Here is a 20,131-nt window from a genome sequence, read left to right on the forward strand (position 1 = left end):
CACATATAGACATAATTGACCACAACACTTGGAATTTAATTCTTGGACTTGAAATGTTTGATAAACACCATTCTGTAAGAATTTTATGACTTCAACAGGTGGTGGAAGACCAAAACTATCAAAATAATATTTGTCTTGACTATTAAAAATACAAACCCAATGAGAACCGTTCCCATCATTATCTTCTAAGTTCATAATACCGTATTTTCACGACCAAAAGGCGCACCGTGCCAAAAGGCGCAGTCTCAGTTGTGTGTGCCGTTCCTGTATTTGACACACACATAAGGCGCTCCTCACGATAGGGCGCGGGTTTTATATGAATATCCTCTACTACGTACGTCCGCCGTACAACAACACACTCACACAAGCACACAAGTGTGCGTATTTAAAAATAGATCGGGAGCAAAATTGAGTTTGGTTGTGCTTTATTAAAGTATTAGTTACAAAAATACTAAAACAATCAAATACCGGTAATAGTCTTTAATCAAATCCATCGAAATCCTCATCCTCTGTTTCGGAATCGAACTGCGCTAAACCCAACCTAGCAGGTCCACCTTCCTCGCCGTCAGAGTCACTTTCTGCACCGTGCGGCTCCTCCGAAATGATGCCGGCTTTAGCGAAAGCTCGGACAACAGTGCCAGCAGACACGTTAGCCCAGGCATCAACAATCCAGTGGCAAACTGTGGCGTAACTCGCCCGGCACTGCCTTCCACCCTTTGTGAAGCTGTGCTCTCCTTCGGTCATCCACCGCTCCCACGCCGCTCGCAGCCTCACTTTGAACGGCCGGTTCACGCCGATGTCCAGCGGTTGGAGTTCCTTTGTCAAGCCTCCCGGAATCACAGCAAGCGTAGCGTTCATCTGCTGGAAAAATGGCACCGTTTCATGAAGCGAAAGCACCAAGACGGACCTCCGTGGAAATGTTCGATTTTCATTTCCTCCGCTATCGATACTGCCTTCAGTCGGATCGTGACCGTCGAAACGCTCCTCCCACTTGCTCTTTGCTCAACGATCCACTGCTCAAGTCTTTCCTCCAACTCTGGCCACCTCGCCTTGTTTCCACGGAAACTCAGCTGCGTCTTCTTCACCTGTCGCAGCTCGTTTTCCAGCTTCCTCCACTTTCGAACCATCGACTCGTTGATCTGGAAATTCCTCGCCGCGGCTCGATTCCCATGTTCCTCCGCATAGCTGATCGCCTTCAGTTTAAACTGAGCTTCATAAGCGTGTCTCTTTGCCATTTTCGGGGTTGTTAAAACAGCAATGTTCTGCATACCGCACATACCTGTTCTTTTATACATAAGCCACGCCCACATTTACCCCCAGTTCTAATGTTCACAAATACGTCCGCCTTACAATGACGACACACAAAGGGCGCACTGCACTATAGGGCGCGTCGCACATTTTGACAAAAATCTAAGATGTTTATATGCGCCTTATAGTCGTGAAAATACGGTAATATTCTTTGTATGTTTCGGCACATTTGTTAATTCATCTCTCATACAAATAACCACATTATGAATTTTTAATTTCTTACAATATTTGGCAAGTTGTAAATTTGATGTTGTATTCTTTCCAAATTCTTTCAACCACTCATCAATGCTCATTTATTTATTAGAAAGATATAATCCATTACCTCTTTTCGTTAATTTTACACCTGCTTGTGCTATAGAAGAAAGCATATCTCCAACTAACAATCTCGCTTTATCAGGCAGATCTTCAAGTTTTTCAGCAAAATCTACAATTACACCACTTCCACTAATTTGTTTCTCCAACTCTTTGTTATGTCTTTCCAATTCTTTTTGAGCCTGGAGTTGAGCCTTCCTTTCGTTGGCAGTTTTGACCGCTGTTGAAATACCACCCGTCAATGCTCCAACCGCACTTAAACCAGCAAATAAAGGAATTAGAAATGGGAGAAATCCTCCACTCGTCTCTCTTATTGAATATTTTTTCAACATTGGTTTTGTCATTTTAATTTTAAGTGAGCCAGTGTCATTCAAGATTTTAACCTGTTCTCTTGTGAGCAAAACATCAATTCTTACTGCTCCTTTTCTCTGAATTGTATTAACGTTAATCGTACAAGGCTTTTGATTTTGAACACAAGATGATAGTTTATGAAGATTGATTTGATTAACATATACCCCAGTTGGTACTTTGCCACTCATTTATTTAACAAAAAATTATGTGAGACTAATCATCACACCATTATCTGTATTAATCTGCAATTCTGTTTCTTCCAAAAGCAAACAATATGTATCAACTTCTTCACTCTCTCCTCTTTCAATGTATAGGGAAGTATCCACTCGATTAGACTTTATAGTTTCCTTTTGAGCGCTCAGGTCAAACGCAGAGATTGTATACAAACTTTTAAATGCTGTCATATCCAAAATAGGTTCTTTATTTCCATTACTTTCACACACCTTTTGGTAAGACTTGTCTGCTTCAGCAAAATCATTTTTTTCCCAATTAATTTCCAATCTATCTCGTGGATAAAATGTTCCATCTAGAGAAACGCGAAGTTGTTTCACCTTAGCATTATCACTCAATGCATTATTCTTATCAGTCGCAGTATCACCATCTGGCTTTTTAAAAATGATCCACAGATATCGTGGCTTTCCTTCCAGAACACCCAAATTCCACGTGTAAGTAGTTTGATTGAGTTTAACGTGTTGACATCTTCTTTTGAGGTATGATACACTGAGTGGTTTCTTTGAGTTAAGTCTTCGATTCAACATCTCTTCTGTTTTAAGATGAGGAGTATATTCACTGATATACCAACTCATCTCCTCAATTACAAATTTATTCTGTTCACCAAAAGCACTACCAACACCAAAAAGCAATCTATTTTCATTATCATTCCTTTGTAGTTGAAATCTAATTTTAAGACCATACAGAACTTTATCATAATCACAAAATCCAAATATACCTTTAAGAGGAACTGCCACAGTAAAACTATTTTCTGCTTTTGTATCATCATTATACATTCCTTTCCTTTGAATATATCCAGGGTCTGTGTTTGTTCCCGTTGACATATCAGGAATAAAACCTTCGACAGACCCCTTTCCCATTCTATCACTGAATGTATAGAGTGTAAATTTCATCATTTCAGATACAGCAGAGACATAATCAACCGCTTCAACTTCTTGTGTTCCAATATACAATCGCACACTATCAAACATTTTCCAGAAGAAATCATTTACAAGTGTAGCGTTTGTGTTATTCCCAGCCTTAGTGAATTTAAATTTACACAACAAGAAACTTTCGGAGAGATTCAAATAGGTTTGTTGATTATTTATTTCAAAACTTTTTGTACCATTTGTATTCCAGTCTGTTCCAGTTATTGCATTTACCTTGAAGTAATCTTCTTTTTTAGTGGAGTTTGAGATAATAATAGTATCATCCAAATCATAGATACTATCAATTGCTTCCATACTTGTATTTATTTAGGAAAAAAGATGTTAAAACTTTTGAAACCCTGATCCAAGTATTTGAATTATTTTCTGTCGTTCTTGGGGGGACAACTGAGTTTTACCTTTCTTAATTTCTTTTATTGCTTGTAATTTATGAGATTCCTTCTGAGCATCTTTTATACTCTTTACAGCACCTGCTACATTTCCCACAGCAGAAGCAGTTGAACCAATTAGGTCTTTATGTTTAAGAATAGTTGAACCAATACCCATGACAGTATCAATTATCCCATCTCCTCTAAATTGATGTCCGACACCCCTTTGTCTCTTAGGTTTATAGTATCCTCGACCAAGATACATACCTTCACCCTTGTAGTACGGGGAAAGGAACATCCCATCCCCTGTAATTATTTTATATTTTCCCAACTCGTGTTTCCTCACAATAACCATCGTATTTATTTATTGAAAAACTTCACGTAGGTGAATTCTGATGGATATAACTTCTCCATTAAAATAAATCACACGATTATCTTGGTCGGTTATCCTAAAATTTACTCCGTGTATGGTTTTTCCTGACACAGGTAGATAAACCAAATTTTTAGGTTCCATATTGAATTTATAACCAATTGGGGTTGAGTATGCGCTGAATGAAAATATTGTATTTGTTTTTTTTTCCATCATTATAAGCACCATCAATCAAATCACAGTGAATTAACACCGAATTTATTCCTGAGGATATGTGAATGACATTATGACTGTAAAACGTCCCATTAGTTTCAATCTTTTTTGAGGAGAAACCTAATAACTCTCTAAATGAATTATCAATTGTGAAATCAACCTTGTAGTTATTTTTAACTTTAATCGTTGATTTTGAAGTATGTTTTTGAATGTTTATAACAATATTTTTTGGTTCATCACCCTGTTCTTTCATAAGACGAGCAATTTCGGAAGATATTTGAGAAATCTCATATGCTCCGGGTGAGACTGTTATCGTTTTGTATCCACTTCCCGGATTATAACTAAACTTGTCATTTTTCTCGGTTATATTAAATAAGGTATTATAAGTTTCCATGGACAATAAAGATGCCTCATATTCTTTTGTTGTGTCAAGTTGTAGTGGGTATGGGAATGAAGATGTGTGGTCGCTTGTTGTGAAATTAAAACTCAGGATTGTGCTTCTCATCTTATTTAATATGAGATAAAATGTCTTTATATTGAGATTTATTAATTATTTTCATGTTCATCAACTGGTCTAAAATGGCTGATGCTTTATTAAAACAATTGTTATTTCCAGCCTTCTTACTGCCTAACAACAATAACAGTCTATTAACTAATTGCGATGGGTCATTTGGAAGAAAACTAATACCTGAACCAAGGATACTTAAAGCCTGAATAATGTGTTTCTCCTTCTCATTCTTTCTACTTTTACCAGAAAGAATAACCTTATAATTTAGAGTGTTCAGCAAATCAATATATACTCTATCATCATTATTTTCCATATCCAATGGTTTATCAATATACTTTGATTCATTCCTCACAGTTGAACCTTGTCTTCCATCTTTTGTGAGAAGAAACATTAATCTCGGAGTTAGTTTAACAGGGGGTTGAGCAGAACTTAAGAACCTTAATTCATCATTAAATATCAATACCTTTTCTTGAACAAGATGAAATATTGCTGGTTGTTCTGTTGGAATGAGTCCTGCTTTGGTTTTTGAATCCGCTGAATATTCATTGTTTTGAACAGCATTCACAATATAATCAGGGGGTTGATTAATCTCTTCCAGTTGTTGAAATAAACCTTCATCATATTCTAATTCTCCAATATGCTCTAATTCTTCCTCCGTCATTTGACTGAAATCTTTTAACATTTGGAGCTTTCTGGGAGTATATTCTACTGTGGGAACTGTGGAAACATCTTTCATTTTTTCTTGGGAAGTTTTTAAAAGTGGTTTAAAAAATTTCTCTTGTTTTCTTTCAAATACTTCTTCGCCCGTTAGTTTCTGTCTGCGTTTCTTCTTTATGTCTTCCTGCTGTTTTACAACTTTTGAAACCAACTCTTGATGTTCCTTAAATCTTCTTGCTCTTTCTTTTGTATCCATTTATTTATTGTAAAATATCATTTAATGAATTGTAAAGATTAACAGGGAAATTTTCCTTTTCTTCATCATTCAAGTAGATGTGTTCAAATAAATCCTTTTCTTTAAATATTTCATCAAATTCTTTATTAACATTAATGCGAGTTGTAATTTCTTCTTCACTAATACTTGCATCTCTGCTTTTCATACGTTTGCGTTGAGTTTCTTCATCAACATCAAAACCGAATGATAAAATCTTCACTCCGCTCAGATATTTAATAATTTGTCTCGTTCCTTCTGGATTAGTTTCTAATATCCCAACACCACCAGATTTTAGTTTCCTTAACTCACTCTTACAATGTGAATATTTTGTTGTACCAAGAGAAACCTCCTCAAATATTTGTCCTTCATTCCTCAATCGCATATGTTCCTCCACTGAAATATAGTGATAATCTTCACCTTTTACTTCTCCAGGTCTTATTGCTCTAGTTGTTGTTGATACAATGCGTATCACGGGGTGTTTTATAAGTAAATTTACAATATTCTCATTTGTACTACACAAGAACCTTGATTTATGAAATTTTTTTCCAGAAGCAGATTTACCCACAAGATTTATAATAATAGTTGTCATTTATATATGTAATTGTTTATAAAACAAAAAATATATCCCTTAATATCTCATCTTGTTTCACAACAATATATTTATATTTTTCAGTCGTGTGCTTCATGTAATCCTCAAATTTCTTTTTACTACATAATGTAGAACAATTATCTCTCCAAAAATTATTGATATCTATTGAATTTAACTTGAATAAAATAAAAGTATTAGCATTGTTTCTGATGGAACGACGAGGAAGTTGAAAGTACGATTGACTAAGATAAATACAATTACAAGAAGAATGTCTCCCTCTTGTGTAGTAGCTGTCCATTACCGTTTGGTTTCTCTCATTAACACAATCATCAAAGATAACGAGGTTCTTTTTGATTTATCCAAATCTTGGGGAGACGGTATATCAACCGTATTATCACTAAGAATACAAGTTATAGGATTTGATTTCTTGTTACAGCTCTGAGTATCACAAAATAGTTGAATTATATCTTCAATGTTATAATCATTTAGGTTTTTTGACGTTTAAATAAACCGATTATATCTTCTTTTTGAAGACCAGCATTAAAACCTTGTGAGAGTAGTTGATACTCTGGTTGAAAACTCGACTTTGTGAAAATTATTAAATTATCATAATCTAAAAAGTTGGGAGTGAGGAGCATTTTTAAAAGTAAGCAGGTTTTTCCACATCCACTTGAACCAACTATGAGACATCTTAATGAATTTGGGAGATTTTTATGGTTGTTAAATTTTATCTTATTTTCCCAAATAGGTAAAAAATCATTCATTTATATATTTGAAAAACAGGTTATTTAATTTATTATTGGCTTTTTTAGAAACTCTATATTTTATCCTAAGTTCAGGTTTAATTTCAAGATAATCCATTATTTTATTTATACAATATCTTGTGTTGATATTTCCCTGAAAATTACATCCATGAATAATATACAACAACAATCCTTTGAACATTTCTCTTATACGTTCAGTTTCTTCCCTTGTAAGGAAAGGTGTGTTATCATCCTCATACTTTACATTCATTTCTCTAATCAATCTTGTAAAGTAATTCATTTTTGGTGTAAATCTAAAAGAATTATTTTCCTTTTTATATTTTTTATTATCATTAATTAGAAGATAATCACAGAATATACATTGTTTATAGGCTTTTGACTCTGTGTTTAATCCCCGTCTTTCACACGCAGGACAATTCTCAAATTTGTCATATGGAGAATCAGGAAAGTCTAGCATATTTATAAAGTAAAACTTTACTTAAACTGAAATTCATCTATACTTTCAGTTGTATATTACCATCGATATCGATATACTTTTTTTCATTATCAGATTCAACGACAACATTTTTTATATTAAAGGTAATTTTAAAATTATCGTTAACTACTATTGAACGAAATGTCATTTCACCTGATATATTAACATCCTTTATTTCATCAGGATTTACATCTTTAGGGTTGTTGAAAAAAATACAAATTTCTCCTTGCATATTACAGATGGTCTTATCTTTTCTTTCTAAAGCTTCATCCATAAGGTTTTTGTTCTTTGATACTTTTTCTTGTTTCATTGCTTTTTCTAGTTTTGAATATACTACTAGAAGGAGAGGAGAAACTTTTGTTAGAGATACTTTAATTGATGTTCTTCCAGGTATACTGAAAGCCCTTCCACTGAAGGAAATTGAAGAACTCATATTATTTACCATAATAGTTTTTATCCAATAGTTGTTATATTTATCTTTGTTCAATTTTACATCCTTGACATATTTCTCAGTATCTTTAACAGATGAAGAGATTGATTGAAACTTGTCTTTTGTGTCTTGAAACATTGTATTTATTAAGTGAAAAAGTTGGAGGATAAAATGTTTTTAAGCACAGATTCACCTATAAATTAAACGAAATTTTCATCAAGAAAATTTTAGTTTAAGCAAAGTTTTATTCTATAAATATGGTGAATACAACGTACTGCGATGTTTGTAATCACGAATATAAACATTATAGAAAACACCTCCAAACCAACAAACACACATTTAATCTATTTCATCAAATATCTCCTCTTGAGTTGGAAAGAAAACATTGTGATATCTGTTCAAAGGATGTTTTGAAGAGTAGTTATAATAAACATCTTCAATCACAAAAACACAAGAAAATGATTTTAAAGTAAAGGGAGACTATTATATTAAAAACACTGATGGGGCATTTAAAGGGCATATAAAAATAAGGATTTTTCAATTTGGAGAACCCGGTCCATCATCAATAGCTGAATCAATTGAAATAGTGAAACCCGATGTTGAAAAATTTATTAAAAAGACATTAAAAGAAATGAAAACTTTAAAGTTTTATATGGGAGTGAAAATGAATATGAAAAGACAAGATGAAGAACATACTCCTTATATGAGAACAGGTCTTCATTTTATAACATCATTTCAAGATTTTTTGAATAGTGGGGTTTATGAAGAACTATCAAGACAAGAGGAGGATGTTGATAATACAGTGGTAGGAAGTGGATTCAATATTTAAAAAATCATCTTTTTAGATATACACATTCTAAAATCAAACCCTCTTAAAGCTTCTTCTTATATTGAATTGCCAAAAGAAATAAAACTAAAGAAGGCAGTTGTTAATATTAAAAACAATGATAATAAATGTTTTCTCTGGTCTGTTCTTGCTCACTTTCATCCACCAAAATGTAATTCAGAAAGAGTAAAACAATATATGAAATATGAGAATACCTTGGACATTAAAGATTTTAAATTCCCAATGCCACTAACAGATATTCCTAAATTTGAGAAAAAGAATAATCTTTCTATTAATGTATATGGATTAACGGATACAAACAAAGTTCAAATATTAAAAATTTCAAACAACTATAAAAATGAAGAAACACACATTGACCTTTTATATTTTAGTGTTGGAAAGAATTCACATTACACATACATCAATAATTTATCAAGATTAATCTCTTCTCAGGTATTCAGAACAGCAAACAAAATATATCCTTGTAAGCGATGTCTTAATTCATTTCATACAAAAGAACGATTAGAACAACATTCAAAATATTGTAGTAATCATAAATCAGCTGTAATTACAATGCCTAAACCTGGTGAAAAGATTTATTTTGAAGATTATAATAAATCTATCATGCACCCATTTGTGATATACGCTGATTTTGAATGTATCCTTAAAAAGATAAATACTGCTTCTCCTAATCCAAAAGAACCATATACAAATAAATATCAAAAACATATTCCTTGTGGTTTCTGTTATTATATCAAATCATCTGTTGGAGAAAAGTATAACAAACTTGAACATTATCGTGGAAAAAATGCTTCACAAGAGTTTGTAAAACGATTAGAAAAGGATTGTATAAGACTCACTAAATTAATGAAAGAAACAAATGAACCGATGAAATTAACCAAAGAAGAAAAATTAGAATTTAGAATGAACAATATCTGTCATATTTGTGAGGGGGAAATTAAGGAGTCTAAAGTTAGAGACCATTGTCATCTTACTGGTAAATATAGAGGTCCCGCTCATTCCTGTTGTAATCTTAATTATAAATTACCTTCTTTTATTCCAGTCTTTCTTCACAACAGCGCCAACTATGATACACATCTATTTATAAATGAACTTTCAAAAACACCAGGGAATATTTCTGCCATAACAAACACAAGTCAAAAGTATATTTCATTTTCAAAAATGATATTCACAAAACCTTTAACTCGTATTAGGTTTCTAGATTCTTACAAGTTTATGGGAACACCACTAGCCTACCTCGCATCAAATCTAAGCTCCACGGACTCTTTTCCAAATCTTAATTCATTCTTTCCAAAAGAGGAAATTCTCACTAAAGAGGAAATTCAGATTAAAGAGAGAATTCAAAGTAAAGAGGAAACTCTAATTAATGAAGAAATTCTAACTGAAGATGAAATTCTAATTATAAAGAAAATTCGAACTAAAGAGGAAATTCAGATTAAAGATGAAATTCTGATTAAAGAAGGAATTCTTACGAGAGAGGAAATTCAAACAAGGAATGAAATTCAAAGTAAAGAGAAAATTCTTACAAGTAAGGGAATTTATCCTTATGATTATATGGATTCATTTATGAGATTTAAAGAAACACAACTTCCTTCAAAAGAAAGTTTCTATAATAACCTTTATGAAGAAGAGATAAGTGATAAGGAATATAAACACGCACAAGAAATATGGAAAATATTTAAGATAAAGAACCTTGGAGAATATCATGATTTATATCTAAAAACAGATGTTTTATTGTTAGCTGATGTGTTTGAGGCTTTTAGAACACTCTGTCATAATAAAAATTGTTATGGATTAGACCCTGCCCACTATTTCACAGCTCCTGGTTTAGCTTGGAGTGCAATGTTGAAAATGACAAAACAAGATATAGATTTAATCAGTGATGTTGATATGCTTTTGATGATTGAGAAGTCCAAGAGAGGTGGAATATCACAAGTATGTTCAAAAAGATATGCAAAAGCAAATAATAAATATCTCCCAAATTATGATAGTGAAAAAGATAGTAATTATTTGATGTATTTTGATGCTAATAATTTGTATGGATGGGCAATGTCTCAATCTCTACCTTATGGTAAATTAGAGTGGGTGGAAGAAAAGGATTATGAAAAGGCTTTGATGAATATTGTTATTTCTTCTCAAGAGGAATTGAATGACGAAGAAGAAGGTTATTATTTTGAAGTTGATTTGAGGTACCCGAGTGTTCTTCATAATAAGCATAAAGACCTTCCTTTTGCATGTGAGAAAGAAACCCCAAAGAAAGAATGGTTCAGTGATTATCATAAAAGTTTTAATATTAAAGGCAAATCAACAGAAAAGTTATTAACAACATTCTATGATAAAGAGGGATATGTTTTACATCAGAGAAGCTTAAAACAGTTTTTGAGAGAAGGATTGAGAGTAGCTAAAATTCATAGAGTTTTAAAATTTAAACAAAGTCGTTGGGTGAAAAAGTATATTCAATTCAATACAGATATGAGAGCAAATACAAAAGTAAAATTTGAAGGGGACTTTTATAAATTAATGAATAATGCTGTATTTGGAAAGACTATGGAAAATGTTAGAAACAGGCAAAACATTAGATTCGCAACATCTTGGAAAGAAGCTTCGAGATTGATAAATAAACCAAGTTTTGAGAGAGAAGAGGTTTTTTCAGAGAACTTTTCTGCAATTCATATGAAAAAGGAAAGTATTGTAATGGATAAACCAATTTATATTGGAACAGCAGTTCTTGATTTATCAAAGATATTGATGTATGATTATTTGTATAATGACTTAAAGAAAGAGTATGGTGAAAATGTTTCATTGTTGTATATGGATACTGATAGTTTTATCCTAGATATAAAAACTGATGATGTTTATGAAGATATGAAGAAAAATATTGGAGTATATGATACAAGTAATTTCAGCAAGAAGAGTGAGTTATTTTCCAAAAAGAATGAAAAGGTTATTGGTAAGTTTAAGGATGAGTTGGGTGGAAAAGTAATGAGTGAGTTTATTGGATTGAGAGCAAAGGCATATGCTTGTAAGTATGGTGAACAGATTGATAAGAGGTTAAAGGGAATAAAGAAATATGTAATAAAGAAATCAATAACTTTTAGAAATTATTATAATTGTTTGATGAATAAGAAAGAAGAATATAGGAAAATGAATACAATAAGAAGTTATAAACATAACATATATAGTGAAGAAGTAAATAAAAAGGCATTAGGAGCCTTTGATGATAAGAGATTTATTTTAGATAATGGAATAGATTGTGTTCCATATGGATATTGTATGATAGAGTGTATAAAATAGATTATGTTTTAACGATGGGAAGATGGGTTAGGGTTTGTAAGGGCTAACGACGTGTTTTTTCACAATATATAAATGGTTAAACCAAGTATTAATCAAATTAAAGAGTGGAGAAAATCTCAGTCTTGGTATATAAATGGAAAACATAATGAATGTGAAAAATATCAAATAAGTCTTATTGAAAAAATAACTAAAACAAAGGTAAATAAAACAAATAAGCGAATTAATTTAAAAACTAGTAAGTTAGAGGATGTAAAGAAAAAAATGAATATCCTTGAATGGACTGAAAACTTTGATGGTTATCAATTGAACAATGGAAAAACAATTTACTATAATCTCAAAATGATATGTGGCTCAGGAGGTGGCCAGATGAGAGCATTAAGAGAAGTTTATCATTTCGTAATGGCACAAAAGGGGTATCTTAAAAAATATAAAGATTCAAATGTTTTGTTTGTCAATATTTTAGATGGGGATTATTGTGCAAAGAAAATTAAACTATTGAAGGAATTTGAGAATGAACAAATCTTTATAGGTTCAATGAGTGAGCTGTTCAACCCCCAGGTGTTCAATTCAATGAGGTTCAACCTCCAAGTTAAAAGGGGAGACAAATAAATATACCTTGGGATAAAAAGGGGGTTTATTTTTAGGGAAAAAAAAGGGAATCGCTGAAAATCCCCCATTCATTTACATGGGGAAAAGTGAGCCAGAATCAGTATTCTTACCCTACTCATGTCATCCACATAGTTTTGTCATAATCCACGTCATCCACACAGTTTTATCATGATCCAAGTCATCCACATAGTTTATAATAATCCACGTCATCCACATAGTTTTGTCATAATCCACGTTATCCACCTAGTTTTATCATAATCCATGTCATCCACATAGTTTTGTCATAATCCACGTCATCCACATAGTTTTGTCATAATCCACGTCATCCACATCGTTTTATCATAATCCACATCATCCACATAGTTTCATTATAATCCATCTCATCCACCTCGTTTTGTCATAATCCATCCCATCTACATAGTTTTGTCATAATCCATGTCATCCACATAGTTTTGTCATAATCCCCGTCATCCACATCATCCACATAGTTTTATCATAATCCATGTCATCCACGTAGTTTTGTCATAATCCACGTCATCCACATAGTTTTATAATAATCCACGTAGTTTTGTCATAATCCACGTCATCCACATAATTTTATCATAATCTACGTCATCCACCTAGTTTTGTCATAATCCACGTAATCCACATATTTTCTCATAATCCATGTCATCCACCTCGTTTTGTGATGATCCAACTCATTCACATAGTTTTGTCATAATTCACGTCATCCACCGAGTTTTGTCATGATCCACGTCATCACATAGTTTTGTCATGATCCACGTCATCCACATAGTTTTGTCATAATCCACATCATCCACATCATCCACATAGTTTTATCATAATCCATGTCATCCACCTAAATTTGTCATGATCCATCTCATCCACATAGTTTTATTATAATCCATGTCATCCACATCGTTTTATCATAATCCACATCATCCACATACTTTTATCATAATCCACGTCAACCACATTGTTTTATCATAACCCATGTCATCCACCTCGTTTTGTCATGATCCATCTCATCCAAATAGTTTTGTCATAATCCACGTCATCCACATCGTTTTATCATATTCCACATCATCCACATAGTTTTATCATAATCCACATAGTTTTATCATAATCCATCTCATCCACATAGTTTTATCATAATCCACGTAGTTTTGTCATAATCCACGTCATCCACATCGTTTTATCATATTCCACATCATCCACATAGTTTTGTCATAATCCATCTCATCCACATAGTTTTATAATAATCCACATCATCCACATAGTTTTATCATAATCCATCTCATCCCCCTCGTTTTGTCATAATCCACGTCATCCACATAGTTTTATCATAATCCATGTCATCCACATAGTTTTGTCATAATCCATGTCATCCACATAGTTTTATCATGATCCACGTCATCCACATAGTTTTGTCATAATCCACGTCATCCACATCGTTTTATCATAATCCACGTCATCCACATAGTTTTGTCATAATCCACATCATCCACATAGTTTCATTATAATCCATCTCATCCACCTCGTTTTGTCATAATCCATCCCATCTACATAGTTTTGTCATAATCCATGTCATCCACAGAGTTTTATCATAATCCACGTCATCCACATAGTTTTGTCATAATCCACATCATCCACATAGTTTCATTATAATCCATCTCATCCACCTCGTTTTGTCATAATCCATCTCATCCACATAGTTTTATCATAATCCATGTCATCCACCCAGTTGTGGTCACAATCAGTCCACACCTTTTGAGATATTCATGTGTACAGTACATTGTTTTCTCATAATCCATCTCATCCAACCAGTTGTGGTCACAATCAGTCCACACCTTTTTGAGATATTCATGTGTACAGTACATTGTTTTCTCCTTATCCATGTCATCCACCTAGTTCAGGTCACAATCAGTCCACACCTTTTTGAGATATTCATGTGTACAGTACATTCTTTTCTCATAATCCATGTCATCCACCCAGTTGGTCACAATCAGTCCACACCTTTTTGAGATATTCATGTGTACAGTACATTGTTTTATCATAATCCATGTCATCCACCCAGTTGGTCACAATCAGTCCACACCTTTTTGAGATATTCATGTGTACAGAACATTGTTTTATCATCATCCATGTCATCCACCCAGTTGTGGTCACAATCGGTCCACACCTTTTTGAGATATTCATGTGTACAGTACATTGTTTTATCATAATCCATCTCATTCACCTAGTTGTGGTCACAATCAGTCCACACCTTTTTGAGATATTAATGTGTACAGTACATTGTTTTATCATAATCCATGTCATCCACCTAGTTCAGATCACAATCAGTCCACACCTTTTTGAGATATTCATGTGTACAGTACATTGTTTTATCATAATCCATGTCATCCACCTAGTTCAGATCACAATCAGTCCACACCTTTTTGAGATATTCATGTGTACAGTACATTGTTTTCTCATAATCCATGTCATCCACCCAGTTGGTCACAATCAGTCCACACCTTTTTGAGATATTAATGTGTACAGTACATTGTTTTATCATAATCCATGTCATCCACCCAGTTGGTCACAATCAGTCCACACCTTTTTGAGATATTAATGTGTACAGTACATTGTTTTATCATAATCCATGTCATCTACCTAGTTGGTCACAATCAGTCCACACCTTTTTGAGATATTCATGTGTACAGTACATTGTTTTATCATAATCCATGTCATCTACCTAGTTGTGTTCACAATCAGTCCACACCTTTTTGAGATATTCATGTGTACAGTACATTGTTTTATCATAATCCATGTCATCTACCTAGTTGTGTTCACAATCAGTCCACACCTTTTTGAGATATTCATGTGTACAGTACATTGTTTTATCATAATCCATCTCATCCACCTTGTTGTGGTCACAATCAGTCCACACCTTTTGAGATATTCATGTGTACAGTGCATTGTTTTTGGCCCCATCTCTCAATGGTGAAGAATCACTTCGACAATAAAAAAATTCTCATATCCAGGTCTGGATGGAGATCTTCACCAAGATCGAACCAATTCTTCCTCGTCACACACACAACCTTTTCACTAAACATCGTCCAAATAAGTTCATAACTTTTCGAGATATCCTGCTCACAGACAAACATAACCTCCGTCCACCTCGGGTGACACAGGTAATTAATAATAAATTATTTGGAATCTTTTATCCTTTCACATTTCCTCCTCGGTCGTCGTTTCAATGACATACATTGAAGGATGTTAAACAAGTTATATGAACGAGATACCTACAAGTCAGAGATACACAAACATTATTTATTTTTAATACGCAAGTGTATATAAATATCAATAATAAAATAAATAACTGTACTTAATTTTACATGAACATTATACTTTTTTGTCTGACTTGGACTATTGCGACTGTCTCATGAGTTGAATTTTGCCACAGACATGCTTTGTCAGTCCAAGTCCTGGGCTGACAGGATGGCCGACAGGTACGCGCACTCGCTTCTAAGCTTTCTCGCCTGGGTTTGAATCTCGACCCAGCTATAAATTGTCGTCCCGGCGTTTCACCGACAGGGTGATTCATCAATGTGTGCGCTGCTCCTCAGATGGAGTTTAAACGGGAGTCGTGTCTGCCAGCATTCATTGGTGGCGGTTGAATATCCCATGGTGTCCTTCACAAAGAGTCGGCGAGCTATCACCGGCACCATAAACAAATTTCAAATTCCTGCCCTAACCAGCAGAGGGCATTGCATCAGCGGTACAGCCGTGCGTTCAGACAATGAAGCGACCCCGCAGCTTTGTGCTGCATACGAAGGAAGAAGATTCCAAGTCATTCCTTGAAAAATCAGGACTGCTCACAGGCTACAACACCTTTCTCTATAGTTCAATAGAGTAATGCTTTCCAATGTGAATGGATGCCCCAACATTTCATCACATCACATCACATATCTATCAATATATCTCTCTCCATCTCTCTCTCTATTTCTCGATCTCTATCTCTATCTCTCCCTAGTTCTGAACATTGGCATCTCTCATGATAAATGGAGTCACAATGTTTCTTTCACATTTCCTTTTGTTAGCTCTCTCCTTGTTTGGTTCTTCCCTTGCTCAATTTGTCCATCTGCTGCCCCCATTTCCCAACTATCAGTTTGTTGCCTTTTTCACCTCTGTCACCTCATGATTTCATGATTTTATCGATGTTGTAGCAAAAGAATAAAAGTATAAAGGCCGTGAACATGAGAAGACGTCAGTATGCTTTCACTGCATTGATTTGTACACCGTCTACCAAACAGTGACGTTGTTATAGGCAATGGAGAAACCAATGTCCTCCATGAAATGTGAACATGTGAGTATACTATTCACATGATCTATGTAGTTCAGATGGGAGAACACCAAAAAGAAGGCGAGATAAGAGGGTCCTACTCTGAGTTTGGGAGGTCGGTCGGTGGTTTGAACCACAGCCAAGTCATACCAAGACTTTAAAAATGGTACGTGCTGCTTTCTTGTTTGACATTTAGCATTGAAAAAAGGATAGAGCATGGACAAACAACCATAGGTTGGAAATAATAGTGCAGGCTTCGGTGGGCCAAATGGCCTTCTTCTTCGTCAAAGTTCCTCGAAAGGGAGCTCGTGTGGGGAATGTCATAAGATAGTGGTGAGCCATGTTTTGAAGATGCATCGTTCATCCTTGTCGATATGTGTAACTGCACTGAGATTATATCAAAATGCCTTCTCGAATGATTAATTACTGCATTAAAGAACTGATGAAAGACTTTGACCCCATTCGTGGAGATTCACAAGTCAATGGAAAAGTTTAATGTCTCAAGGAACCCCCCGTTTTGAGCCCTGAACACATAAGCCCTGAACCCCCGTTTTTGTTTTCTCTCACATTCCTCTAACAGTTGAAGTATTCTCATTGAGAAACAATATTTACAGTCTCACTGATTCTTCAATGATTGCAGCCAGGCATCCCTCACTCTCTGCAAGTTGGAAGTTAGACTTGAACAACAAAAGTATACTTTACAAGCTCAGCCGGACAGATTACATGATTGCAGGTTTAAAAGGTTTTACTTTCATTCACTTGTGTACAAGCAAAGTTGCCCCGAATAAGGCCTCGGTGAAGCAACGTGAAATAATCAAATGCACAGGGTTCGACTGAACCATCTCATCGACTGCATTCGACTGAACGAACTATTGATTGAATAACTCGTACTTTTGCATGGTAAAATAAGTATGAATGAAAATTATATTTAAATATTTTCATATTTTAATGCAATATTTTATGTAAAAAAGTATTATATTATTAATATATATACATAATATATTTATATGTATATTAATAAAAATATATATATATGATGTATATATACATAATATATATGAGGCCCCGCGAGGAGGAGTGATGTAAGCGACATTTTTTTTAATGCTATGATGATGATAGGCTCGGATGATAGGGTAAGGGTTAAAATAGTGCGATATGGCATTAACTCCAAAATGACTGATGTGTCCCTGACATAACTCCTCCTCACGGTGCCTCATATATAGGTATATATACATATATATATATATATATATATATATATATATATATATATATATATATACATAAAATGTATATATACATATATATATATATATATATTCATTTCATAATGTATATGAAATGTATGTATTGTTGTGGACCGGGGGTCAGGTGAGAAGACCACTAGGTAGGGGGAAGCTATCTCGATTCCCACCAGACTCCCCGGAATTGTAGGCCGTCGCACACGGATAATTCCGTGACGCGGCGGGTTGCTTAACCGACCGTGGATGCCAATAACTCAACCGCGTGACCTTGGGTCCTCCCGTCTATGGGTTAATCGGGTTACCTAATTAATCACGTGGTTTAATTACCAGGGAGCATGCCCTCGGTACGCCTTGTCCGAACCGGATCATTCTACCGGACCGGATCACTTTACCAGATCCGATGCAGCCGAGCGACACTGTCAAGGATGTACTGGATAAAAGGAACGGATCTTTGGAAATAAAGTCCCGGCTAAGTTCGGATTCGGACCATACTGGATCAATGGAAGAAAAGACAAAAACAAGCAGGGAACATTTCTAATAATGATTTATTTACAATCAACTTACAAAAGGGGACACAGAGCAGACTTAACGCGAAATTAGCAACAATAATAATGACAAGTCTGAAGACGACAATGTTTCATGAGTGGTATTTGACGATATAGATTGTTTCAGAAGTCAAGGATTAGACAATGTGATAATTTTTGACCAAGTTATCATTAATTATAGTGGCCTTCAATCAACAGCTGCAAAATGTCGAAAACCCGGTTTCGTTCAACAACTTTCAAAATTTGACCTTTGCATAACCTTTAAAGGTCACAAAACGATGTTGTGGACATTAAAATAAGGAAACAGGATATGTGCTATAGCTTATTGGAGTTAGTTCGGCGAAGAAAGTCAAAAACCCGGTTCGATTCCCACAACTTTGAAAATTTGACCTTTGTGGCTTTTAAAGGTCAAAGGTCAAGGATTATGATCTTTGGTGCAAAACTTCCTATGGAACATTCCAGGAACAATATAACGTCATATTATATAGGCTTTATGGCATTTCGCACTCTTCGGATTATCCATACTTTGATGAAATCAGCGTAAAAACAAACTTGAAGGGGGCGCCACGAAGGGGGCAAAATGGTTTCAAGACTTTAGGTGGGGAATGACCTCAAGATTATGCATAAAAAATATTGTCATCCTTGCTCTCAAAGTTTGGGTGGTCGTATGATTTTTATGTCAAAATTCGCAATTTTCTAAGTTTTTGACCTTGTGACCTTGACCTTGGGACGAAAATGAAAAATCGGACAACGACAAGTTTTAGATAATTCATTTTGCTATTAAAATACCGAAGAACCCATTCCATTCAGTCAATTCCCTTGGAGAAGATAGATTTTTAATCCGACTACCCCATAAAAATGGCTATTTTTGGGCGTGGCTCCGCCCACAAAGGGCGTAGCACGCCCTCATCCAGGAAAACACAACTAGACACTGATATCGAACACATAACCAAGTTTCCTCAAGAACGGATCAGTCCACGGAGTTGTGCTCTGGACAGACAGACACACAGACAAGTCGGTAGGCGGACATGAGTAGTCGGCCGTTGCTAGGCAACGGAGGGGTCCATAGCAACGGTTCTTTCTCACACTTAACTTGGAAATACCATGAACCTACCATACCAGTTTCATGTATATCTGACTCATAGTCTCTGAGATATAACTAACTTCGTTTTTTTTATTGTTTTCGACCAGGGTTCATTCAAAGTCTATCTTCTCCGACAGTTTTGATAGGATGAAGCTGGAAAATTTTGACAATATGGCTGAATGTACTGACCATAGTCGCTCGTGGCCCGATTTTTGATTTTCGAAAAAAATAAATGTTTTATGATTTTTCTAAAATTACAAAGTACCATTGCTAGGCAATGGTGGTGTCCATAGCAACGGTTCTCATTTGCACACAACTAGGTCATGGTGTGAACCTACCAACCAAGTTTCATCGAAATCTCCATTGTATTAACTGAAATCGCCATTTTAAATACTGATAATAAGG

General features: G+C 34.5%; 1 protein-coding gene across 5 annotated transcripts in view; it reads right to left on the reverse strand.

Annotated features, from left to right (window-relative positions):
- The window catches only part of LOC147021289 (catenin delta-2-like), a 344,800-nt gene that overhangs the window by 55,202 nt on the left and 269,467 nt on the right, over window positions 1-20,131 (reverse strand). The window lies entirely within an intron of this gene.

This window comes from Eptatretus burgeri, chromosome 8 (assembly GCF_056783735.1).
Source record: "Eptatretus burgeri isolate ZD-2024b chromosome 8, Ebu_testis_v1, whole genome shotgun sequence".
In the NCBI taxonomy this organism is placed as follows: Eukaryota; Metazoa; Chordata; class Myxini; order Myxiniformes; family Myxinidae; genus Eptatretus; species Eptatretus burgeri.